The sequence below is a fragment of the Eleutherodactylus coqui genome, chromosome 5 (assembly GCF_035609145.1).
Source record: "Eleutherodactylus coqui strain aEleCoq1 chromosome 5, aEleCoq1.hap1, whole genome shotgun sequence".
Classification (NCBI taxonomy): domain Eukaryota; kingdom Metazoa; phylum Chordata; class Amphibia; order Anura; family Eleutherodactylidae; genus Eleutherodactylus; species Eleutherodactylus coqui.
In genome coordinates this window covers 147,187,023-147,200,159 of record NC_089841.1, presented here as the reverse complement: position 1 = coordinate 147,200,159, position 13,137 = coordinate 147,187,023, and positions in this window count along the sequence as shown.

Below are 13,137 nucleotides of genomic sequence, written 5' to 3'. Positions count from 1 at the left end.
AACTACTCAGCTTAGGAGATAAGAGGCACACGGCCCACGAACTGCTGCAGGGTCTGACAGAGCAGACCGACCGCTGGCTTGCGCCGCTGAGCCTCCAACCGGCATGGTCGTGTGTGACAACGGCCGTAACCTGGTGGCGGCTCTGCAGCTCGGCAGCCTCACGCACGTGCCATGCCTGGCCCATGTCTTTAATTTGGTGGTTCAGCGCTTTCTGAAAAGCTACCCACACTTGTCATACCTGCTCGGAAAGGTGCGCCGGGTCAGCGCACATTTCCGCAACTCCAAGACGGACGCTGCCACCCTGCGGACCCTGCAACATCGGTTTCATCTGCCAGTGCACCGATTGCTGTGTGACGTGCCCACACAGTGGAACTCTACGCTCCACATGTTGGCCAGGCTCTATGAGCAGCGTAGAGCTATTGCGGAATACCAACTCCAACATGGGCGGCGTAGTGGGAGTCAGCCTCCTCAATTATTTACAGAAGAGTGGGCCTGGTTGGCAGCCATATGCCAGGTCCTTGGAAACTTTGAGGAGTCTACCCAGATGCTGTGCGTGGATGCTGCAATTATTAGCGTCACCATTCCTCTGCTATGCCTCTTGAGAAGTTCCCTGCAAAGCATAAAGGCAGACGCTTTGCACTCGGAAACAGAGGCGGGGGAAGACAGTATGTCGCTGGATAGTCAGAGCACCCTCATGTCTATATCTCAGCGCGTTGAGGAGGAGGAGGAGGGGGAGGAGCATGAGGAGGAGGGGGAAGAGACAGCTTGGCCCACTGCTGAGGGTACACATGCTGCTTGCCTGTCATCCTTTCAGCGTATATGGCCAGAGGAGGAGGAGGAGGAGGGGGAGGAGCATGAGGAGGAGGGGAAAGAGACCGCTTGGCCCACTGCTGAGGGTACACATGCTGCTTGCCTGTCATCCTTTCAGCGTGTATGGCCAGAGGAGGAGGAGGAGGAGGAGGATCTTGAAAGTGATCTTCCGAGTGAGGACAGCCATGTGTTACCCTGGCACACATGGCTGACTTCATGTTAGGATGCGTTTCTCGTGACCCTCGCGTTACACGCATTCTGGCCAGTACGGATTACTGGGTGTACACACTGCTCGACCCATGGTATAAGGAGAACCTTTCCACTCTCATTCCCGAAGAGGAAAGGGGTTCGAGAATGATGCTATACCACAGGGCGCTGGTGGACAAACTGATGGTAAACTTCCCATCCGACAGCGCTAGTGGCCGAAGGCACATTTCCGCGGGCCAGGTAGCAGGGGAGGCGCAGAGATCAGGCAGCATGTACAGCGCAGGCAGGGGACCATTCTCCAAGGCCTTTGCCAGCTTTCTGGCTCCCCAGCAAGACTGTGTCACCGGTCTCCAGTCAAGGCTGAGTTGGCGGGAGCACTGTAAAAGGATGGTGAGGGAGTACGTAGCCGATCGCACGACCGTTCTCGGTGACGCCTCTGCCCCCTACAACTACTGGGTGTCGAAGCTGGACACGTGGCCTGAACTCGCGTTGTATGCCCTGGAGGTGCTTGCTTGTCCTGCGGCTAGTGTCTTGTCAGAGAGTGTGTTTAGTGTGGCTGGGAGAATCATCACGGATAAGCGTACCCACCTGTCAACCGACAGTGCCGACAGGCTTACACTCATCAAGATGAACAAAGCCTGGATTTCCCCAGACTTCTCTTCTGCACCAGCGGACAGCAGCGATACCTAAGCAATACGTAGGCTGCACCCGCGGATGGAAGCATCGTTCTCTATCACCATCAAAAACGGGAACCTTTTTGCTTCATCAATCTGTGTATAATATTCCTCCTCCTCCTCCTGCTCCTCCTCCTGAAACCTCACATAATCACGCCGAACGGGCAATTTTTCTTAGGCCCACAAGGCTCAGTCATATAATTTTTCTAAACAATTTTTATACGTTTCAATGCTCATTAAAGCGTTGAAACTTTCACCTCAACCAATTTTTATTTTAACTGGGCTGCCTCCAGGCCTAGTTACCAATTAAAGGGGTTGTCCCGCGCCGAAACGGGTTTTTTTTTTTCAATAGCCCCCCCGTTCGGCGCGAGACAAACCCAATGCAGGGATAAAAAAAAACAAAAACGGGTAGTACTTACCCGAATCCCCGCGCTCCGGTGACTTCTTACTTACCTTGTGAAGATGGCCGCCGGGATCTTCACCCTCGGTGGACCGCAGGTCTTCTGTGCGGTCCATTGCCGATTCCAGCCTCCTGATTGGCTGGAATCGGCACACGTGACGGGGCGGAGCTACGAGCAGCCGCTCTCTGGCACGAGCGGCCCCATTCAGAAGACAGAAGACAGGACTGCGCAAGCGCGTCTAATCGGGCGATTAGACGCTGAAGATTAGACGGCACCATGGAGACGGGGACGCCAGCAACGGAACAGGTAAGTGAATAACTTCTGTATGGCTCATAATTAATGCACAATGTAGATTACAAAGTGCATTAATATGGCCATACAGAAGTGTATACCCCCACTTGCTTTCGCGGGACAACCCCTTTAAGCCACATTAACCAAAGCGATTAATGGATTTCACCTGTCCTCTTGGTTGGGCATGGGCAATTTTTCTGAGGTACATTAGTACTGTTGGTACACCAATTTTTGGGGGCCCTCGCCTACAGTGTAATCAAATGAATTTTTAGCCCACCTGCATTACAGCTGATGTTACATCAGCTGTGTTGGGCACTGCAATGGGATATATTTATGTACCGCCGGTGGGTTCCAGGGAGCCACCCATGCCGTGGGTCCACAGGGAGTTGTAACTGCATGTGTCCACTTCTAAAGAACCCCAGTCTGACTGGGGCATGCAGTGTGGGCCGAAGCCCACCTGCATTAAGCACGACATTACCTCGGCTGCGTTGGGCAATGCAATGGGATATATTTATGTACTGCCGGTGGCTTCCTGGCACCCACCCATGCTGTGGGTCCACAGGGAGTTGTAACTGCATGTGTCCACTTCTAAAGAACCCCAGTCTGACTGGGGCATGCAGTGTGGGCCGAAGCCCACCTGCATTAAGCACGACATTACCTCAGCTGTGATGGGCACTGCAATGGGATACGTTTATGTACAGCCGGTGGGTTCCAGGGAGCCACCCATGCTGTTGGTGCACACGGAATTCCCATTGCGGAGTTGTACCTGCCTGTGACTATTTATAAAAAACCGCGGTCTGACTGGGGCATGCAGACACCTTGACAGAATGAATAGTGTGTGGCACATAGGTTCCCCATTGCTATGCCCACATGTGCAGCTCCAGATGGAGGTGGCAAAGGATTGGATTTCTCATTGCTTCTGTACAGCATTGTGGGCTATCGCCCCGCTCCTTTTAAAGAGGGTCGCTGCCTAGCTGTGCCAACCCTCTGCAGTGTGTGCCTGCGGTTCCTCCTCATGGCAGACACACTTATAAATAGACATGAGTGTGGCGTGGCATGAGGGCAGCTGAAGGCTGGGCAGGGACAGTTTGGTGTGCGCTGTGGACACTGGGTCGTGCGGGGGGGAGGGGGGGGTTGGTCAGCATGTAACCCAGGAGAAGTGGCAGCGGAGTGTCATGCATGCAGTGATTGTGCTTTGTTGGAGGTAGTGTGGTGCTTAGCTAAGGTATGCATTGCTAATGAGGGCTTTTCAGAAGTAAAAATTGTTGGGAGGGGGGGGCCCACTCTTGCCTCTATTGTGGCTTAATAGTGGGACCTGGGAACTTGAGATGCAGCCCAACATGTAGCCCCTCGCCTGCCCTATCCGTTGCTGTGTCGTTCCCATCACTTTCTTGAATTGCCCCGATTTTCACAAACGAAAACCTTAGCGAGCATCGGCGATATACAAAAATGCTCGGGTCGCCCATTGACTTCAATGGGGTTCGTTACTCGAAACGAACCCTCGAGCATCACGAAAAGTTCGTCTCGAGTAACGAGCACCCGAACATTTTGGTGCTCGCTCATCTCTATTTAATATCCATTCTCCAGGAGAGTGTGGAATTTTTATTATTTTATTTTGTTGTGTTTGTGTCACCGATGTCTTCATCCTGTGAGTTTCCCCCTGATGCTCGCCCTGTGCCTTCTGAAGACATCTCCTAGGATTTGTGCATTAGATATCTGACATGGTTCCCTTGGACTGGTGGTGTGGATGCCTGTCAACCAAGTCCCCTCTTTTTTACTATTAATTGAGTTAAATATCCATTGATTGGAGGGCTTATCCACCAACTCATTTGTTGTTTACACATAAGAACTAGACTGCCCAACAAGGGTGAATCAGAAAAAGAGAATAAACTGCGGAAATCACACAAGATTTGTGCATTGCGAGACACACAAATCTCGGATGAATAGGAACACCATTCTGTTGAATGGGGTCATATGCATGAGCGACTTTTTTTTCCCGCATCGCGTTGGAATGTCCTATCTTTGGGTGTTCATTAAAATGCCTCACTCATTGTTTTCAATGGAGCCGGAAAAAAATGTGACGTGCACACGAGTGCAATGTGATGCAAGGTTTCCCATTGAAGTGATGGGATGCATTTTTAACAGAAAAGTGCCTCACATCCGCGGGGACATCACACGTTCCCGAGGAGGATTTTGGTTCGAGCTTCACGGCCCGACATCCCGCTCACTCATGTAATTTGCCTAAGGTAGAGAAGGAGAGTAAGACACCATTTTACCATATTCCATAACCCTTGTTATTGTCACTTGTATTTGACATACCACTTTTAAGATCCATAGGATTTGTCAACAACATCTGAAGATGAACAGGGAAGGGCTGACCAATATTGGTACAGTGCAGTACCCCTTAAAAACATAAATCGCTCAGGAGAACAGGAGTCTGATGTCGTTTAATGTGCATACGAAAGTGACATGCAGTTACGTGTGTAACAAGGAAAAGCATCTGAATGGCTAGGAATTTAGATATATTAATGCTTGTCCTATAGACTAGCAAGTTGAGTATTTAAATAATACTTGTGTTTGGTTGATTAGTTTCACAATTTTCCAATATAAATTTGAAAATATTCTAGTTTTGCCTAATCTCCTAATTTTATTTCTAGCCTTAAATATGGTAAATCTGGCAACTTTTTCCTCATCTCTATTTACTTCAAATAAGGATTCAGGGATTCAGAAGTACTATTTAATTTTTAGCTTTGGCTTACGTACATTTTTGAAGGATGCTGTCATTGTGTTAATTTAATAAGTATTCATTTTGTAATATAATGTGCATCTAAGTGTAAAACATAAGAAAAATACATTTACTATACATACATTGATTGCGTGAATATAAATGCACTGCCGTGAAGCCATACCTTACTAATTAATTGAAATTCACCTAAGTTGGAGAATTTAGGTGAGAAAGAAAGGTCATAAAACAGGTAAAAGTAATATTTTCTTTATAGCTTAATAAGACAAACACAAAAAAAACACAAAAAAAGACATTTAGAGTCTCATAGGAATAGCAATCCAATAAAAGTCCTTGTGTAGTCAATATTTATAAAAGCAATTACTGCAGCCTGCTTATGAGGATATCGAATGAGGCAAACTGCCACTTTAGGTTTCCTCAGTGAGGTTTTTATCAAGCTTTATGTGTAAGTTTCAATATTCTGCACAAAGCGGCGGCTGCAGTCTAGACGCTTCCACATTCTTGTACAGAACTGAAATTAGTGTCTCTGCAGCTATTCTATTAATAAACTGCAAAAAGCAAGATTGCATGCATCTTCATATGTGGCATACATGGGGAAGGGGGCTGGTACATGGCGAAAACCACCCCTTTCAAATGTGTCTACTACCTTATGGCGCAGATCGAGTTGAATATTATGGTGAAGCAGGGAATTACTGTGTTCCTGCCCAGCTATAGTCTCTCATAGGCTGCTGGACCCTTCAACCTGTTGCTGGGTAGGAGGTACTAAAAAGGCACTATTACTGTGCCGGTGCAATTAAGGGGCACTATGACTATTTAGGGGCAGTAAGGGAACACTGCTGTTGTGAGGGTTTTAGGGAGCATTACTGTGCTAGGGGCATAATAGTATTACATTATTCTACAATCTGACAGGCATTCTATCAAGCCATGTCAAAAGCACTGGGGGCCTTCAGGAAGCCACTTTTTTGTCAAATATTGCTCAACTGTTTCAATAAATTGCATAATATTTCTATAGCTACTCTGGTTGTGAAAGCAGTGATACATATTGTGTACTTATTTTGAGGACACAGCTTTTCATGGGGTTTTCCAGCATTTAAAACATATGTCCCATGGTCCATTTACCAGAAAATACAAGTTTTGGGCACTCTGTAGCAGCCCAGAAAAACACGGTAGACACAGGTCCCATTCACTTACATGGACTACCAGAGCATACTGTGCTGTGTGTTCTCTTCATATCAGGTATTGATGAATTATTCTGACTAGAGGTCATCAACATTTTAGAACTAGAAAACCCTTAAAAATAATACTGATTTGAAATGTGGTATTTTCTAAGATGTTATTTTAGATTAAAATTCTACCACATGCAAAATCTCAATTCATAAAAATATTCAGCTATGTTAAGCTTATCATCCCTCATAGTATTCTATCCTCAGAATATTTGAGGCTTTTAGTCCTCTGAATGACCCTAGCGAAAGTCCTAGACCAGTGGCATCACTACAGGGGTCGCCACCTAGTACCTGCTACATTGTCAATGCTGCCCCCACCTGTCCCAAGGCCATACTACCAGTCAATAGTTTTTGCTATCCCACAGTCTACCCTTTACTTAAAGAACAGATCACAATACCCTGCCCCCCACTCAAGGCCATAACAAGAACATTATTATGGTGCACAATCTGATCCATCGTACTCTAGCTAACATTATTCTGACTCTTAGCATCAGTCAGAGATTCCACAGTCTGGTGCCGCAGCAGTGCTTTCTTCCCTTGGGTTACCCAGTCATTTTACCAATTTATAATGCTTTTCTTCATGTATTTTAAATCTGATAAGCATGTGTGTTTCCCAAGTTACTTTATCCTTTTTTTTAACTTGAATTTCCATTGTTTATTTAAAAATTTAAATTTATAAATGGCTTTTGTTGTGTTTTTACTAAAGGCTAGCTTACCATCTGCATTGGAAGTTGGACAAAAGAGTGCAACATATTTCCAATGGATAACGGCGAACACGGAAAAGTTAGGTAAAGTAAAATGAAGTTAACGTTTAACCTCCCCTCATGGATCGAGTACATGAGGGGAGGTAAAAATACTCACCCCCATTCTCTGCAATGTCCCACGGTGATATGGTCCCTCCAGGACCTTACGTCTCCTTTTGCACATGCGCGCCTGACTGGACCGTTGGGCATGTGCACAAAAGGGCTTGCACCACAGGAGATTTAAAATCACTCTGCTCCCGGCTAGCATGTGCAGCCTGGAGCAAAGAGATATCACCGGGGACCGCTGTATGTGGTTCCCAGTCCAATGATCACTGTTATCCAAAGGATAACAATGATCATATAAAGTTAAAAGAAAGTGTAAAAAATAAAATTGCGTACCTAAGGCCCCTGGATTTATCCAATCGATAATGGCGATCACATAAAAGTTAAAAACAGTTGAACTTCAAGGCTCCTTTCGGTTTGGGCCCCCGTTGTTCAGCCAGACATAAGATTAGGGCCACAATGGGTATATTGCTAAACACGTGACAAAGGGGTGTATCCATTTTGGGGTGAAAGTCTTCATTCCTATGTATGTTGTACAAAAAAATAGTTTTTGAAATGAAATAATTGCCAAAAAAATGAAAATCGTACTTTTTTATTTCTGCTTTGCTTAGATTCATTCCAAAAATTGTGGCGTCAAAATATGCAGTACACTGCTAGATGTAGTTTTCAAAATGGGGTAATTTGTGGGGGTTTTCTGTCGTTTTGGCAGTTCAAGGGCTCAACAAGTGGGCAATGGGGCCTAAAACGCCTTCAAGCAAAATGTCTATTCTAAAAGCCAACAGCTGTTCCTTTTGGTTTGAGCCCCGTTGCGCATACAGATATAAGATTGGGCCACATTTGGTATGTTTCTAAACACGGGACAAATGCGGGTTTCTATTTTGGGGTGCAAGTCTTCATTCATATTTGTGCTGTACAAAAAAAAAAGTTTTTTTTAAATGATACGATTGTCAAGAAAATGAAAATCATATTGTTTTCCCTCTGATTTGCTTAGATTCAAACAAAAACTGTGGCGTCAAAATACACAGTACATTCCTACATGAATTCATTAAGGAGTCTAGTTTTCAAAATGGGGTCATTTATGGGGGTTGTCTATTGTTTTGGCCGCTCAAGGGCTCTACAAGTGGGCAATGGGGCTTGAAACACCTTCAGGGCTCAGTCACACGGGCGTTTATTGCCGCGATTTGCGCATGCGCATGCGTCCGGCGATTTTTTAAAACCATTGCTTTGCAATGGTATCGGACACATGAGCGCTTTTTATGCGCTCGTCCGATAAATTAGAGAACAGAAATCGCAGATCGCACCTATCTGCGATCTGCGATTCCTGTTCTCTTCTCTATATGCGCTCAATGGGGCCGGCGGCAGCAGCGCCGACCCCAATGAGAACATATAGAAGACAAATCATTCTTCTCTGCCACAGCTGGAACAGCTGTGGCAGAGAAGAACGATGTTTGCCCATTGAATTCAATGGAGCGGCAATACAGCCGCTCCATTGAAAGCAATGGGCTGCCGGCGTGCGCGGGGTTAATTGTCGGGAAGGGGTTAAATATATAACCCCTTTCCTGCAATGCATCCTGAAAAGTGAAAAAATAAAAAAAAAGGATGTACTCACCTGCTCCCGGCAGCCTGAGATCCCCGCGGCGGTCCTGCAGTGGGTGTGAAGGGGGTGTGACTCAGGCTTGCCCCTGATTGGCTCAGCCTGAGCCAATCAGAGGCAAGCCTGAGTCACACCCCCTTCACACCCACTGCAGGCCGGCCGCCCCTTCCCGACAATTCATCCCACACTCGCCCGCAGCGCTTGCATTCAATGGAGCCGCTGTATTGCCGGCTCCATTGAATGCAATGCGCTGGACAGCTCCGGCCCGTTTCTAATGAAACGCAGCTAGGAGCAGATTTTCGGGCGTTTTTGGGCCGATTTTTCGGCGCCGGTCACGCGATTTGCGCATGCGCATCCGTCATGCGATGCGCAAATCGCGTGAAAAAACGCCCGTGTGACTAAGGCCTCAAGCAAAATGTCTGTTCTGAAAGCCACCGACTACTCCTTTCATTTTGGGCCCCGTTGTGCATCCAGACATAAGATTAGGGCCACAATGGGTATATTTCTGAACACAGGACAAACAGGGGTATCCATTTTGGAGTGTAAATCCTCATTTTCAAGTGCACTATAGAAAAAAATATGTCTTTAAAATGACATATTTGCAAAAATATGAAATTGTATTTATTCTCCTCTAAATTGCATTAATTCTTGAAAAAAACTGGTGGGGTCAAAATACTCATGACCCCCCTCAGTGAATACATTAAGGGGTGTAGTTTTGAAACCAGAGTATCCTGTGGGGGTATCTATCATTCTGACACCTATGAGCCTTTCCAATCTTGGCTTGGTGTAGGAAAACAAAGTGTTCCTCAAAATGTTGATAAGTAATGTTAAAGTTGTACGTCTCCTAAATGGTTAAAAGAAAAACAAAGTTTTTTAAATGTGCACCCAGGATAAAGTAAACAGATGGAAATATGTATTTTATCAAAAATGTATACAGTATGTTTGCACGTATTTGAGATTGCAGTTTAAAATGGGAAAAACTGATTTTTTTCCCCAAATGTTCCTAATTTTGGCACTTTTAATAAATATACACAGATGATATTGGTCTATCTTTACCACCTAAATGAAGTACAACATGTCCATCTGGAGCGTGCCCAAAACACTCTCCAGTTACTGGTGAGAATCCCAAGGACAAAGTCTGCAAATCTACAGACTTTGGTGAGTCTGCAGTTGAAGATTTATCTCCTGATGTCCAAGACTCGCCATGGAAATAACTGCTTGACATGGGTCATGAGTTTTAAGCCCTCATCACCAACAATAACAAAAGGGACTGGTGGGCCAGAAGATTCAGGAGTTATGCATGTTCGCTCATGGAGGGACAGCTGTTTAACCCCTTAAGGACATGGCCCTTTTTTTTCTATTTTCATTTTTTCCTCCCCACTTTTAAAAAAATCATAACTCTTTTATTTATCCATCGACGTTGCTTAATGAGGGCTTGTTTTTTTGCGGAACGAGTTGTATTTTTCAATGATACTATTTAATGTACCATATAATGTACTGAAAAACTTAAAAAAATTCTAAGTGTAGTAAAATGAAAAAACAACATTCCGCCATCTTTCGTTGCGTCTTGTTTCTACAGCGCACAAATTGTAATACAAATGACCTGATAACTTTATTCTATGGGTCAGTATGATTACTACGATACCAAACTTGTATAGTTTTTTATTTGCTTTACTACTTTTTTTTCAAAGACATAGTTTTGCAAGGGTTCATTTTTTCAGGACGTCCTGTAGTTTTCATTGTTACCATTTTGGAATACATACGATGTTTTGATCGCTTTTTATTGCATTTTTTCTTGGAGACAGGGTGACTAGAGATGAGCGAGCACCAAAATGCTCGGGTGCTCGTTACTCGAGTTGAACTTTCAGTGATGCTCGAGAGTTCGTTTCGAGTAACGAACCCCAATGGGCGACTCGAGCATTTTTGTATATGACTGGTGCTCCGCTAAGGTTTTCATTTGTGAAAATCTTAGCAAATCACCAAAGTCATGTAAAAAACACAGAACTGGATAGGGCAGACGAGGAGCAACATTCAGGGCTGCATTTCGGGCTCCGAGGTCTCACTATTAAGCCACAATAGTGGCAAGAGTGAGACACCCCCCCCCCCCCCCCCCACTGTCAGCATAACGATCGTTCTCCTCTGCCACAGCTGTAACATTGACATATGGGGACATTGTGAAAAGGGTGTGTTTATAGTTCTGTTAGCTCTATAAGGAACACATGGAAAGATATTAGGAAAGAGCGCAGTATGTGTTCTTAATTTAGGGTGAAAATCAGTTGTTCCTAAAGAGAAATACATTGTCACATGTTGTGTTGCAAAATTTTAATCTATGGTGCAGCTCCTTTAGCAGTCTGTCATATATTGGGACCGACAGTTGAAAGAAGGTAGAATTGTTTTTCTCAATCAGTGTAGAGGCTGTGGCAATGACTTCTTTCAACTCAGGTCTTCTTCCAACATTTGACATCACCCTCCAAATTTCCAAGTTACTAATCAGGCCAATAGAACTCAATTTGCGAGTGAAGAGATGTTCCAAATCAAGCAATTATCCAAAAAGAGTCAGAGAAATGAATAAAAGCTCTCTACTCTGAAAAAGACAAACAGTAGAAAATATAGTGCAATAATATGATATTTTCTGGGTGTGCAAAGGAGGAAGACAAAGCATGGTGTTTCACTAGTTAGCACTGTTATCTTGCATCACTGAGGTCCTAGATTCAAATCTGACCAAGCCAACATCTGCATGGGGTTAAATAAAAATGCTATGAAATACAGAGAGAACATACAAAGTCCATGCAGATGTTGTCAGATTTGAACCAGCCATGGCCCCATTGAATACAATGGTGCATGGACCATGCATTTCCCACCCTAGGCTTATACTTCAGGCACCTAATTTTCCCAGTTTTTTGTGGTAAAATTAGGTGTCTCGGCTTATACTTGGGTCGGCTAATACTCGAGTATATATAGTATTTGTAATAAATTATTTATTTTTTCCTCACTTCATTTTCAAACTGTTATTCAATGGCAGAAGAGACAAAGTAGGGAAGAGTGCAGTGCAGCCGGGAAGGTTCTGCTTCATGTACATCCAAAAAATTACCTTTATGTCCAATGTATTATTGGTAAAGAAGAAATCCAGCCACTAACCCCAAAGAACAGACCATTAATCCGGTTCTCCCACGTCAACCTTTGCACGCAGCAGACAAACCAGTCCCGATTTAAATGGCTATTTAGTCTAATCAGTTCCAGATGTGTTCTTTCAGCGGAATTGTACAGGGTATTGCGCATCTCCTTTTGTATTGTGCACATTTGTGCACCTCCATAGACGTCTACGGGGTCCCTTGGTGTGCAAATGCGTTCAAAAGCAGACTGTGCTGTGTTTTTGTTTTGTGCATTTTGAAAATATAGAAATGTGTAGGAACACATTGAAATCAATGGATTCTAAAAACACAGGACGTTTCTATAGACCCCTATGGGAGCTCAAAAAATGGAGGGGGAGGGAGTTCACCTGTGTGCGGCGCTTGGAAAAGACGACAACTGCCACTATTTAAGCTATTAGAAGTCATTCCATAGATTTTTGCCAACTGACGGAAATACGCGCTGCAGCTTATTTTTCACGCGATACGTCTATGTGAATGGACAAGAAAACGCTAATTTAGTTTGGGACTTGATCGCAGCTATTCTTCCTTAATGTGATTTTATGGCTTGTGCGGGTGGCCGTAAAATCGCATACACTCGTGTGAATAAGTCTTTAAGGACAAATTTTACCACAAAGCAGAAAACCTTTCAACTAAATTAGAATATCAGTTAACTGAAGTAACATTAATCAGCAGCACTTCTGCGGCTGGTACATATTATAAAAGCTTGATATTTTCAGAAACTAGCTTAAATTTCCAAGTGTGATACAGTAAATATAAATCTACAAAGCAAAATCTCTCCTCTATTTAATTTAAACCATAATGATTTTGATTGCAGTGCTTTTCGATTGTACTTTAGCTTTAGTCAGTAAATTCTTAGGAGGAATGATAAAAAAAAAGCAGGCAGGTTATACAAAAAAATTAAGTACTTTGTTTACGAAAATCTCAGCAGTGCGTCAGAATAATGCTGTTTTTATCTAATGGGTTGATGTGTGCCCTTTATTCTGCTCTTGCATGCCAGGAGAACATGGCAGGATAATTAATTTATTACAGCCTACGCAAGATGTCAAATATGCATTGTACAGAGAGTGCCTTTGGTAGACCTGAGCAGCATTTTGACTGGGTGGGTTTGTTCTTGTTCTATTCACAATTAACTTTCTTGACTTTGATGTGCTCAAGTAATCAGTACATCGCAAAGACAGGCTGCATTTTCTCTATTAATCTGTTTTTCTTTCACTTGGTTGCTCTTACAGCACTCCG